Source organism: Sus scrofa, chromosome 12, assembly GCF_054392235.1.
Source record: "Sus scrofa isolate SSC_HxYL_T2T_F1_AM1 chromosome 12, Sscrofa_HxYL_maternal_Yorkshire_Landrace_v2.0, whole genome shotgun sequence".
Classification (NCBI taxonomy): Eukaryota; Metazoa; Chordata; class Mammalia; order Artiodactyla; family Suidae; genus Sus; species Sus scrofa.
Genome location: NC_139394.1, coordinates 25818503 through 25831335, shown reverse-complemented (window position 1 = coordinate 25831335; position 12833 = coordinate 25818503). Strand labels below are relative to the sequence as shown.

Here is a 12833-nt window from a genome sequence, read left to right as displayed (position 1 = left end):
GGAACTACATTTTGTTTATAAAATTTCAATCTCCTCCCTAACCTTTTCCCAGACTCAGGTCATTTTACTTCCCACAGGAATTTTTTTTGGGGGGAGGTGATATTCTGGGGAGAAGTAGCTGTATCTGTATTAAAAATGTCTAGAGAGGTCAGCCTTAGGGCAAGAACATGTGTGTGGGGTTTTTTTTTGTTTTGTTTTTTGGCTTTTGCCTTTTTAGGGCTGTACTCGTGGAATATGGAGGTTCCCAGGCTAGGGGTCTAATTGGAGCTGTAGCCACCGGCCTACACCAGGGCCACAGCAATGCGGGATCCAAGCCGCATCTGTGACCTACACCACAGCTCAGGGCAACGCCGGATCCTTAACCCACTGAGCAGGGCCCTCAGGGATTGAACCCCTGTCCCCATGGATACTAGTCGGGTTTGTTAACACTGAGCCACGACTGGAACTCCGATGTGTACTTTTAATAATGGAAGGAGAATAAGGAGTTCCAATTAAGATAAGATTTGAAAACATCACGGAAGTTTGGTTTATGGTAGGAAAGGTCATGCCTTGGTTCTACTCCACCCAAGGCCTTTGCCTTGCCTGGTTCATTTCCCCCCTCTGTACTCTAAGCACTTCCAGCTATGGACACTTTCTCTTGGCTCTGAACTTGGATAAATGCTACCTTGTTAGCTAATAGTACCATTAATTATATTAATGATTAATAGCTAATTAGTCATAACGCTGTAATACTTAAATGGAGGCTTCCTTTCTTTTGGCAGCTCTATGTCTCAAGCGCCCACACACACACACACACACACACACACACACACACACATCCCCTTCCCTATTCCTGGCCACAGAACAAGCGTGGCTCTAAATGTGTTTTTCTGACCACTCTGGTGATCTCTAAATTTCTCCAGTTTTTATTGAAGAAAGCTGTCAATAACAGTTGAAAGCTGTCCCATTCATCTGGGGAATGACGGACCACTACGGCTTATATTTTGCCTCCTTTATTTCTGTCCTCTGTCACTCCCCCTGCCCTTCAGTAACAAGGAGGCCAGCGTCAAGTTTCTTTTTTTAACCTTCTTTCACAAACCCAAAAAGCTCTTTGACTTATAAATCTCACTTGGGCCTACGTCTCTACTCTGGCCCCCTTTCTCCACTTTCCCTTATGCTAAGCCGCCCCCTACTTCGTGGAATCCCACTCCCCCAGCCCAAAGCTCCCTCCCACCTCTGCGTTTTGGCTTCCTTTCAGCAACCACGCCCCCAGAACCCAAGGCGTGTTTTGCGCACGCGCACTTCACGCCTTTACCTGGGCGCTCGGGAGTGGGCGGAGTGGGGGAGGCTGGGGTGGAGCGGGAGTCGGCGGTTATGTGGGCGGCGGAGCGCTCACAATGTGGCAGGAGGGAGAAAAGGTGCGCCAGGGGCCGGCCCCGAGGGCTGCGCATGCGCGCCGCCGCGCCCAGTGGCCGAGATGCCAGGGGGGCGGGCGGAGGGAGGTGTCGGGCTCCCTGTTGGGCGGGGGGGCCGGCGAGGGAAGGGGCCGCGGGCGCGCGCGCGCTCTCGCCGCTGCTCGCCCTCCCTCCCTGCCCCCCTCTCCGCACACACAACCACACACGCACACCCCCTCCCCTGTCTCCCTCCCCGCGCGCCGCCCGCCCCGCTGGCCCCGCTCGCCCTCGCGCGCTCGGAAGGGAGTCGCGAGACGTCGGAGCGGCGGCCACGTAGCGCTGCGGCGGCGGCGGCGGCAGCGGCGGCCGAGGCCGGGTCTGCGGAGCGGCCCTGAGGACAGACGTTGGGCAGGGGGGAGGGGCCGGCCCGGCCGGCGGTTGTTACTCGAGCGCCGCGGCTACAGGCCCCCCGCCGCAGGGATGGACCGCCGAGGCGGCGGTCGGGGCGGCGGAGGCGGAGGCGGCCGGCCCGGGTGAGTAGGGGCCCCTGCCCCCCACGCACACGCCACAGTCGCGGCTGCGCCCCCGGCAGCAGCCCTTCCTCAACGCCGCCCGCCGAGCCGACCCGGGCTCTGGGCGCCGGGTTAACCCTTCGCCGAGGCAGCTGCGTGCACTAGGCCGGAGCAGCCCCCATCCGGCGGGGAGGCCCGGAGCGCTGCGCTCTTCTGGCCCAGAGCCTTGGGCCGGGGGCGCCCGCTTCTGCCCCTTCGCCCCTTCTTTTCCAGACCCGGGCTGGGCTCTAGTTTTGCAGAGTCCGCTCGCCCCGAGGCCCGAGGGGAGGCTGAGGTTGCACGGGTTAGCGGGCTGAGGGGAGATTTGCACCGGTCCTCCTGCGAACATTCTCCTGCCCTGCAGCTGGTGGCTTGCACCCACTGCCTCCCCTGCCCTGCGGCTGCGCCCAAGCCACCAACCCCTGGGAGTATTGTGCCGCCCGAGATAAAATGCATCTAGTGTGTACACCCGCCCAGCACTCACCCAGAGGGTAATGCAGACCTTTCTCCACCCCCACCTCCTCCTCCCCTCCAATCAGGCTCTACTTAAGATTCTTAGATGGGAGCCACTGAAGGTAGTGACACCCCCCTCCCCGTTACATCTGCACAGAACATGTTCATTGTGAAGCATGTCTCCTGTAGACATGATAAATGCCCCTGCCTCACCCCTTTAGACTGTCTTCACGATTTAAGATCCCATATGCTCTTCTTGAAGAGGGGCAGTCTTTCATCACATCTAGCATATCCCTCCCCCATAACACACACACACACACACACACACACACACACACTCTTCCTGATTGCCACACAGCCCCTGTCATCTCGGATCCATTGTCAGGAATGGCTTGTGCCAATCAAAGGAATGTGCTTTTTGCCTTTGGAGAAGGGTGCTTTCCACAACCATATTCTCAGGATGTTGCTGCGTGAGTCTGTCTTTGATTGTCCCCAGCTTGTCCCCGTATTCAAGCATCAGTGTTTCCCTTATAGGCATCTCCCGTGGACCCTCTAATACCTGAGTGATGCTTTTTTCCCCCAGGTAATTAGGTACAGATGGTGTGTGGGGATTTCATTGATTTTGTTGTAATGAAGGCATAGTCAATAATACAGCTTGATATTTTGAGAAGAATGTCTGTGTATTTTTTCCCAGAGATGGCCAGGTCCGTATTGTTCTGGGAATGGCAACTAGCACATGCTTTGTTGACAACATGTGTATGCTTACGGAAGGAAATGCTGCTGTAGCTGGCATGTGAGTGTGTGCGCTGAATGCAGGTGATGTTCCCGTCTAGGGCTGATTTGAAAGTGGTGAGCAGTGCCGGGTTAGGGCTGGCAGGCATCTTGGATGTTTGTAGCAGGACTGTGCACATGTACGCCAATGCATACTGCCTTTAATTTTGTTTAAAATGCTTGCTGAGTCTTAGGGATCCTGGAAATGTCTACTTCAGTGGTTCTTAACCAGTCTTTGGGGTCATGGAAGGCATTAGGGCCCTCTTCTCAGTAAAATAGACAGTACACAGTTGTGGATGCATTTAGAGTCATCTTCAGCCTGGCCTTGGGACCTCAGGTTAAGATCTATATTATGCAAAAGTGAAAGGAATGTGAGTTTTGTGTTTTGCTTTGTTTTGTTTCTCTCTTAAGAGCTGTCATTATTTTCCTCCTGAGGGATAAGCAACAAAGTAGATTGTACATGTATCCTTGTGTTTTGTTCTTTGATTGCAGTGAGTTAGTAAGGTATCATCATGTCCCTGTCTTCCTGTAAAGAGATGTATTTGAGAGTTTCAGAAAAAGTTAAAACCAGAGTCAAAATAACCTGTCTAAATTCGACCAGTTGATAATGTATGTTCCTTGTGCTGTCTTCTAAAATGTAGCACATTTCAACAGCAAAGTCAGTGGTCTGTTTTATGATGCCTATCTGGAATCCTTATGTGTTGTTTGAGGTTGATCTGATCTCTTAAAAAGAAGGCTTTATCAGGCTGGTAGTAGAGCACCTGCTCTGTGAGGATTTTCCAACTTTATGAAATGTGATTTCATGTCTTTATTCAAGGTGATGTTACCATCAGAATTATCCACTTTAAAATTTTGTTGTAATGGAAGGGTTTTAATTATAATTAGGGAATTTGATCTCCATGTTTAAAGTCTAGAACTAGGCATGACTATTGCACCATTCTAAAACAAGCAGGGACTAAATACCAGCTTTTCTTGTTTAAATCACTCTGCACTCAGCCTTTTGGTTATAGTTCAATCAGGAGATGGTGTGTGATAGTGTTGTGATGGGCAGTGACATAGAAGAAGCAGGTCCCCAGCTCTCTGGGAGTTATGATTCTGACAGTATTTTTCACTTAAAGAATCTTTTGGGACCTTCTTCTTTTTTTTTTGGTAGTGGTTGGGTTCTGAGAAGCTAAGGGATTTATGATATTAACAGCTTTTTGGAAGACAAGGGAACCTTGGAATCTTGCATAGAATCTGTTTCATGCGCTGAAGAATAGCATTTATTTTACTAATTATGCAATGTACCCTGTGAAGTTTGAAAGCACACAGAGATTGCAAATATTGCATTTTTAGTATCTAATAAACATGATTGAAGTGGTTTATATTACATGTTGTATTTTTTTGTTCCTGTCATGCCTAAAGTTTTACTGTCAGAAATTATTTGCCTGTCCTAAACCCAAACTGTTTCAAAGTTGCAAATATGTTACTTTTTTGTTGTCAGTGTGGTAGAGTGACAAACCATTAAAATCTCAAGGGGCAGTGCGCTTCCTTAATTTCATATCACAGAACCTCTTCTCACCAGTCACCTACCTAGTTAAACACCCACACATCGCAAAGCAGCCGATCAAATAACTTGTAAGACTGCGAGAACAGCATTCTCTCTGCCAGATTCAGAGCTTGGAAGCTGGAAAACAATTGCACAGCAGTGAAACACTTAAGGAGTAGTGGTGCCAGCAGCTCCCTCTCATTAATACAAACAGCTTGCTTTAGTTTTTTCGGAGCTCTTCTTCAGACACCCGTCTTCAGACACCCTTCCCTTAGGAGGTTTCAGAGCAGCAGCTCCTCCTCAAGGGAAACAGCACCTACTTTCTGCAACTGTGACCTCAAGATCTGATTCGTGACACCCAGAGCTGTTTCCATTTCTGCTCTAAGTATGGGAAGTAATCTTGTAGCGTGGTAAGAAAATACTTTTCAAATCTGTAGAAAAAAATTGATTAGTAATGCCGCTGATGTGATTTTGTTTTTTGAATGTCTGAAGCCTTTCAAAGAAGTAAACTGTAACAGTGAACTGTTGTTAAAAATTACCCTTTCCTCAGTTTTAGAAAATTTCACCCAAAATGTGACTATACCCTTGAGTTTCATTTCCCTTGTTTTAAAAAGTCAGTGGAGAGACAGCCAGTAACCAAAAAAACCCAAGTGTGGATTTTCTTGTGTTTTGAAACATAGCCTTTGGAACTAGTTAAGCTAAAGGAGGTGACTGTGTTTCCTTGCTGGGAGCTCCTGAATCTTGTGCTGCAGTTTTAGGTATGATATTTTTCTCATCTATTGTCATCATTTCAGATAGTCAGCTCTTGAATTTACTTTGGTAAAGGTGAGCTGGTATTGCAGTCAGCAACTTTAGCTCAAGGAGGATCGGGGAGAGTGGTCTTTGGAGCCTGGCAGAACTAGGTTTGAATAAAGCTCCCTTGGCTTTATGGCATTGGACACGGCACCTTGACCCCAGTTTCCTCATCAGCAGAATGGGATTTGTTATGAGTGTTAGAGATAATATCTGTGCACTTCTAGAACAGTTCCTGGTGCATGTACACGTTAAGGACACAATAAGTGGTAGGACACGAACGATGTGGGGGTAAAACTACGGATTATTGTGGCTTACAGGATTTAGAGCTCTGGCACTGTGATCTGCATACTTTCATTTGTGCAGACTTGGGATGAAAAAATTGCAAATATTTGACTTGGAGCATACCTAAGTCTTGCAGGTGCACCGTGCTTGTTGGAACTTTGATTTGTTGCTGGATGGCCGGCTGAACTTGGTGGAGACAATAAAACTTAGCTCCAAATTCTACAGTGCTATCCACAGACTGGGCCTGTTTTAAGCCTATTCAGAGCTTTTGCGGTGAAAAGGGTGTTTTAGGACATTAACATAGCTCAATGAGTTCTGTGTCCAGAGTGGAATCACGTGCAAAGCCTTGTGTAAATTTTCATGGTTAATGCAAGCCATAAAGTGCTTGGTGGAATCAGTGAGGACATCAGATGCTTATTTTAGTTAATCTGTTTGTTTATACAGCAGTTATCTCTGATTTTTGAAAACACTTTATGGACATTTTTTTCCTTAAAGAATTCCTCTTGCTTTTCTGAGGTTTTGATCATAAACTATTTTCAGGGCTGTAGGTTTGAGTGCTTTAGGCATTTTTTGCTTTATTGGGTGAAGGAAAGAAGAATAAAGTCCCTTTACCTGTCAAATTTTATCAGCTGTCCACTTTAGGCCTTTACCTTTAGAGTGTGTATGTAGTTTCTAGTCTTGTTTTTAGTTGAAAAGGCAGTTTTATGGTAAAATATGACATATTTTTCCTTTTTTAAACCTAGCTTAAGAGATTGGTTACTTTGGGAGTTCCCTGGTGGCTCAGCAGGTTAAAGATCTGACACTGTCACTGCTTGGCTTGGATCGCTGCTGTGGTGTGAGTTCGATCCCCGGCCTCGAAACTTCTGTATGCTATCAGCATGGCCTGAGAAAAAGATTGGTTACTTTGAAAAGTAGATTCAAGGCGATGTATACACTTCTATTCAGTGCATAGAGCTTTAAAAATGGAATTTCTTCGGTTTTCTAGAATTAGGTTATTCTGTCATTTTTGCAAAATATCACCGTGATAAGCCCGTGAACCCACAGGTTAGCTAGAGACTTTTCAGATAAGATAGACACATACATCAGTAATGCATTAGGATTTACCTCAAGGGAATCTGCTAAGCCTTGTTTTCTTTTATTATTGAGCCACTTATGGGTCTGCCCATCAGTGGAGTCAGTCACTTTTATTGGATTGCTGATAAAGAAAGATTGGCAAATAATGATCTTAGACTCTCCTTTGATTTTGCAGAACACTTGAAAAAACTTAACTTTGGCCAAAATGTTTAATAACAACACAGCACTAATGCTGTGTGAGCCCAGAGTGATTACACAAGTAAAATTTGGATGATTGAGTTATATATATATTTTTTTCTCAACTGCAGTACATTTTTCTAAGTAAACTTTTTCTTCAGAGGGGAGTGCTTTAAAACAAATTTTTTTTTCCCCTAGTTTACTAGAGTCAAACAGCTTAGCAGATAGCTAGTTACTTCTGTTAGTTTCTTGATAGACAGACCAGTCCGTGTGTGGTGAGAAGGGATTGTTGCAAGAGAACGGAAATGGAAATAATGCAGAGAATGACTCCGTAGCCTGACTTCTTGATCTTTACCATCATATGGCATCAGAGGGTTGTGACTCTGGATCTCACTAAGATATGCAGTGTTGGGTGATTTCTTTTTGTCTTTAATGCTGGTGAAGGGTATAGTCTTTAACACATATTGTTCAGTTTGGGGGATTTCAGTGGAACATCACTTCTCAGTGACACTGCGTGACCTATAAAATGAAATTTATTATCTAAAACTAGGCCCTTGTGAATTGTTTTCACCCTTTTGAATGTATCATTTTATTATATCTAGAGTAGTATCAGAGGCCTGTGAGCGTTGGTGAAGTGTTGCTTTGTTTTGTTTTTTGAGGGGGCGGTGAGGAGACTGTTTATGATCTCAGTTTTGTGGATAAATCTGTATTTTTTCCCAGTTCCTCTTAAGACTGTGACCCAGATGCCCAGGGACTTTTCCTATGTTAATACACCAGGAGCTGGAGACTGACATTACCTTGCCTGAAAGATACTCCTTGTAGAGAGCCCCACAGTTTTCTTTTGGGCATACCAGGCATATAACATCATTTAAATTAACTCAGCCAAAGTTTGGAAAAAACCTAAATGTCCATCAGTATAGAGTTGGATAAAGAACTTAGGGTATATTCATGCAATACATTTTACATAGCTACAAAAAAGAATGAAGAAACTATATTGCTGTGGGAAATACTTTATGTGTGTCATAAAGTATTACTTATTTGTGTATGGCTTATAAGATTCACCATTAGTTTAGTCTCACATAACATTCCATTGTGTGCCTATATTATTATTTATTTCTCCATTCTACCATAGATGGACATTTGGATTGTTCTTTGATTTTTTTCCTTTCTTTTTTGGCAGCCTCATGACATATGGAGTTCCCAGGCCAGGGATCAGATCCAAGCAGCAGTTGCAACCTGTGCAGCAGCCGCAGGAACGCTGGATCCTTTTAACCCACTGTGCCGGGCCAGGGATAGAACCTGTGTCCTAGCGCTCCAGAGATGCTACCGATCCTATTGTGCCACAGCGAAAACTCCCAGATCTTGAGTAATGCTGCTCGATTCACTGTATTCTCTTCCATACTTAAACTTTTTGATCCATGTGAGTATATGCCTACTAAACAGTTTAATTTAAAAAGTGTCCCCAGGAGTTCCTTCATGGTGCAGTGGGTTAAGGATCCAACGTTGTCACTGCTGTGGCACAGGTTCAGTTCCTGGCTCCGGAATTTCCACATGCCATGGGTGCAGCCAAAAAATAAATAATTAATATCCCCAACTGATCTATAGGAAAATTACAGTGGCCTGTTTTAAATTAAATATTGAAATATTTGGTTGAGCAAAACAATTTCAAACCTTTTTTTTTTAAAGTGCATTCTCAAAGATCTAGCTTGGACTTTTACAATATTAAGAGAGTTCTCAATATTAAGAGCAAATCTGGTGTTCTTTTATCCTTAAAGAAAGGTTAAATATGATGGAAAATGTCTCTAAAATAATCACAACTTGTGAAATATTTGTTTGTGTAACTAAGTATTTCTTTTACTGTCATTTCATAATACTGAAATCATAATCCTTCCTGCTTTGCTAATTATTAAAAATTTTTACTTAATACAGTTTTTATAACTGCCATGTGTTTAAATGTTTCGGAAAGCCAAAGTTTTGAACAAGTAGCAACATGAAAGACTTACCTAGATATAGTTAACCTTGTCTTGAATATTTTGAAATTTGGTAGACCTGTCAACCGCTTGGTTGGTGGAGAGTAATTCCATGTACCTATGCACTTTAACAACTCCTGGGATATCATCATTTCTATTGAAAACTGTGTTTGATCAGATTTTTTGCTTTAATTACAGTAATATCATTTCCTCCTCTCTTACCCAAACATGGGAATAATGATTAATGTGTAAACCTGCAAAGCAGTGGTTCCCAGCCAAGGGCAATTTTGCCTCCAGGGGTCATTTGGCAATGTCTGGAGACATTTATCACCAGTGGGGCTTAGGGTGAACTACTGGTATTTGGTGGGTAGAGGCCAAGGATGCTGCTAAGCATCCTGCAGTGCACAGGATGGCCCCCACAACCAAGAATTTGCTGGTCTAAAATGTCAGCTGTGCTGAGAAACCCGGCTGTAAAGCAGCCTCACTAAACTGATGCTACTAGGCAGGTAGCAATTTTAGCCTTGACTGTTAGATTTAGCACATGAAACTCATACTACTGCGTTTATGTAGTCTAGAGAAGAAATAAGCTAGGTAATTTTCTAAATAGGAATAAGGTTTTAAATATAAAGACTGGTTTTGGTCAACAAATCATCTTTTTTCCCCTTCCTTTTTTTAGGGCCTCAGGTGGGGCAAATGGAAGGAAGTTCCCAGGCTAGGAGTTGAATCAGAGCAGTAGCTGCCAGCCTATACCACAGCCATAGCAACAAGGGATCCGAGCCGCGTCTTCGTCCTACACTACAGCTCACAGCAATGCCGAATCCATAACCCACTGATCGGGGCCTGGGATCAAACCCGAATCCTCATGGATACTAGTCGGGTTCGTTACCACTGAGCCAGGAAGGGAACTCCCCATCTTTTTTTTTTTAAATTGGCTATTTATATCTTTTAGTGGATAAAGCCAGATTATTTTGGAATTATAGCCATTATCTAAAAGGTTATTCCAGGAGTTCTTGCCATGGTGCAGTGGAAATAAATCTGACTAGGAACCATGAGGTTGCAGGTTCGATCCCTGGCCTTGCTCAGTGGGTTCTGGATCCTGGCTTTGCCGTGAGCTGTGGTGTAGGTCACAGACGCAGCTCGGATCTGGTGGTGTTGTGGCCGTGGCACAGGCTGGCAGCTGTAGCTCCAGTTAGACCAGGGAACCTCCATATGCCATGGGGTATAGGAAAAGACAAAAGACATAATAATAATAAAATAAAAATAAATAAATAAAAGGTTATTCCAAAGAGTCAAAGTCTTTATAAATATATTATACAACAAAGACTTTTAGGGGTATATATATATATATATATATATATATTTTTTTTTTTTTTTTTTTTTTTTGTCTTTTTGCCATTTCTTGGGCTGCTCTCGCAGCACATGGAGGTTCCCAGGCTAGGGGTCGAATCGGAGCTGTAGCCGCCAGCCTACACCAGAGTCACAGCAATTTGGGATCCGAGCCACATCTTAGACCTACAGCAAAGGTCACAGGAACGCCGGATTGTTAACCCACTGAGTAAGGGCAGGGATCGAACCCGAAACCTCCTGGTTCCTAGTCGGATTCGTTAACCACTGCGCCATGACGGGAACTCCTAGGGGTATAATTTTTTTTCAAACACAGATGCATTTTTTACTTTTTTGATCCTGATGTGTATCTTGCTCTGCTCTAAAAGAAAATATTTAATTGCTTGACATAAAATGTATTTACATCTTGTATAATATGGTAAGTTAAAAAAAACCTTATTATCGCCAAGTGAGAAAATGTTCAAACTAGATTTGGAAAATACACTTATGGTGGAAAAATTAGCTAATTTCAAGTGGCCGGTTTCCTCCTGTCAGGTTGTAGTAAAGAACATATACACTTCTGCATCCATTCCAGCTTGTGAGGAATTGTAACAAGACCCAAAAGATAGTTTGTTTTGCCATTCAGTCTCTCCTCAGCCTTTTCCTCACCTCAGATGGCAACTTAGATTCTTTTTCTTTAAAAATGACTTATGCCTCTAAGGTCAGGTGGCGCAGTAGGTACTAAAACACATGTCCTAGAAGCCAACTGTTGCAGGGTTGGATTGTTCTAAATCTAGAATTGTTATTTATTTGATTCCCTATAGCCCTGTTCCTCCAACATTTGGTCCATGATCCACAATAAGAAGCCGTGTATGCATGCCCACTTGTATTCACTCACATGCATATACCCCCAGCCAGCCCTGAAACAAAACCTTCTTGAGGCCTTACTCTTCCTATCTGTAAGGCAGTCTGCTCTTTCATTCTATTTCATTTGTAAACACTGAGTTGGAACGGGCAGTTTGAAAATCACTGCCCTAAATAGAGCTTGACAAAGTATTTTCTCGAAGTAGATGCTAAGCAAATGCTTACTGGCTTAAAAGGGGGTGGGGCGTGGTAAAATTAAAAGCTGTGCTTAGAGGTATGGGTTTGAAAGAGCACGCTAGGAAATGTGTGTATGATGAAGAAAATCATCGTATTTATGACCTTCCTTACTCCATATACAGGGGTGCTTCTTAAAGACCTGTAGCTCCTGAAGAGTTAAGGCGGATCCTCATTTTGCTTAGCATTTAAGCTATTTTCTTCCAGGATGTAGGGCAGCTACTATTGCTTAACGCATTCTCTCTCTTTCTCTCACTACCTGTTTATTCATTAAGTCAGGTAGAATCGAGAGGATTAGTGAATATATACAAAGAGATTTTTAAAATAAACTCTGGAGCATAACCTTCTTTAAGACAGAGCTTGGTTTCAACAGCAATTTCCTTGTGTAGTTACAGAATAAAAATACATGAAGGACTCAGTGAAATTTTCACTTCTGTGTGGAAAGCAGACTCTGGCTTGGACTATATTTCAGACAGCTCAGTCAGCAAAGCAGTCATCGGAACCTGGTTCTTCAGAAGGACAGAACTTAAAAGTTACTTGGTTGGAGTTGTCCTTCATTCCTGTGTTAAAGTTATGTATACTGTGAATAAATCTCTTATTTTTATTTATTTACTTATCTACCATATCTGCCATTCAGTCCTCATATAACGCTTCGAGGTCGGTATTATTATCCCCATGTTACCAACAGGGAGATGAAGACAAAGTGAGATTATGTAACTTGTCAAGTTGAATGTATTCTTTTCTTGGCATTGAAATTTTGTAAGGAAAAACCCATGAAGTCATTTTATTTTGCTAATTGAAAATTTCATTTTAAAATTGAATTTTAAAATCCGTAAATCTTTCTGGCTTTTAGAAACCAGAGACTGAGTCGTTTGTTTTAATTTTTAAATTAATGTCCAGTAAAATTGACATTTTGCTCTGTATACAGTTCTTTTTGTATCAGTGCCTGTATAGATTCATGTAACCACCACCACAGTCAGGATACAGAACAGTTCTATCACCCCAAAACTCCTTCCTGCAATCCTTTTGTATTCATATCCTTTCCTATTCTCCAATCCAGCAACCATTGATCTGTTGTCCACCTAGTTTCATCTTTTTTGGAGAATTCTGTATAAATGGGATCATTCAGTATGTAACCTTTTGAGACTTGCTTCCTTCACTGGACATAATGCCTTTGAGATTCATCCAGGTTTTTGTGTATATTGACACTTTGTTTTTATTGCCAAGTAATATTCCACTGTGGCACACTGTGATGTACTGCAGATTGTTTATTCATTCACCAGTTGAAGGACATTTGGATTATTCCAGTTTGGGGTGAATATAAGTTGTCATTTCTCTAGAGTAAATACCTAGGAGTAGGATTGCTCGATTGTATGGTGTATATGTTTAATTGTATATGAAAATACCACAATGTCTTCCAGAGAGAGTATGCTCTTTT

The 12833-nt window shown here is 43.3% G+C and overlaps 1 protein-coding gene across 2 annotated transcripts in view; it reads left to right on the top strand.

The window, feature by feature from the left end:
• The first annotated feature begins 1676 nt into the window (after positions 1-1676).
• Positions 1677-12833, top strand: part of ZNF652 (zinc finger protein 652) — a 66957-nt gene continuing 55800 nt past the window's right edge. For both annotated transcript variants that reach the window (XM_084984713.1, XM_013980996.3), the window contains exon 1: positions 1677-1906. The gene's annotated coding sequence lies outside the window, so the exon portion shown is untranslated. The remainder of the gene's footprint in view (positions 1907-12833) is intronic.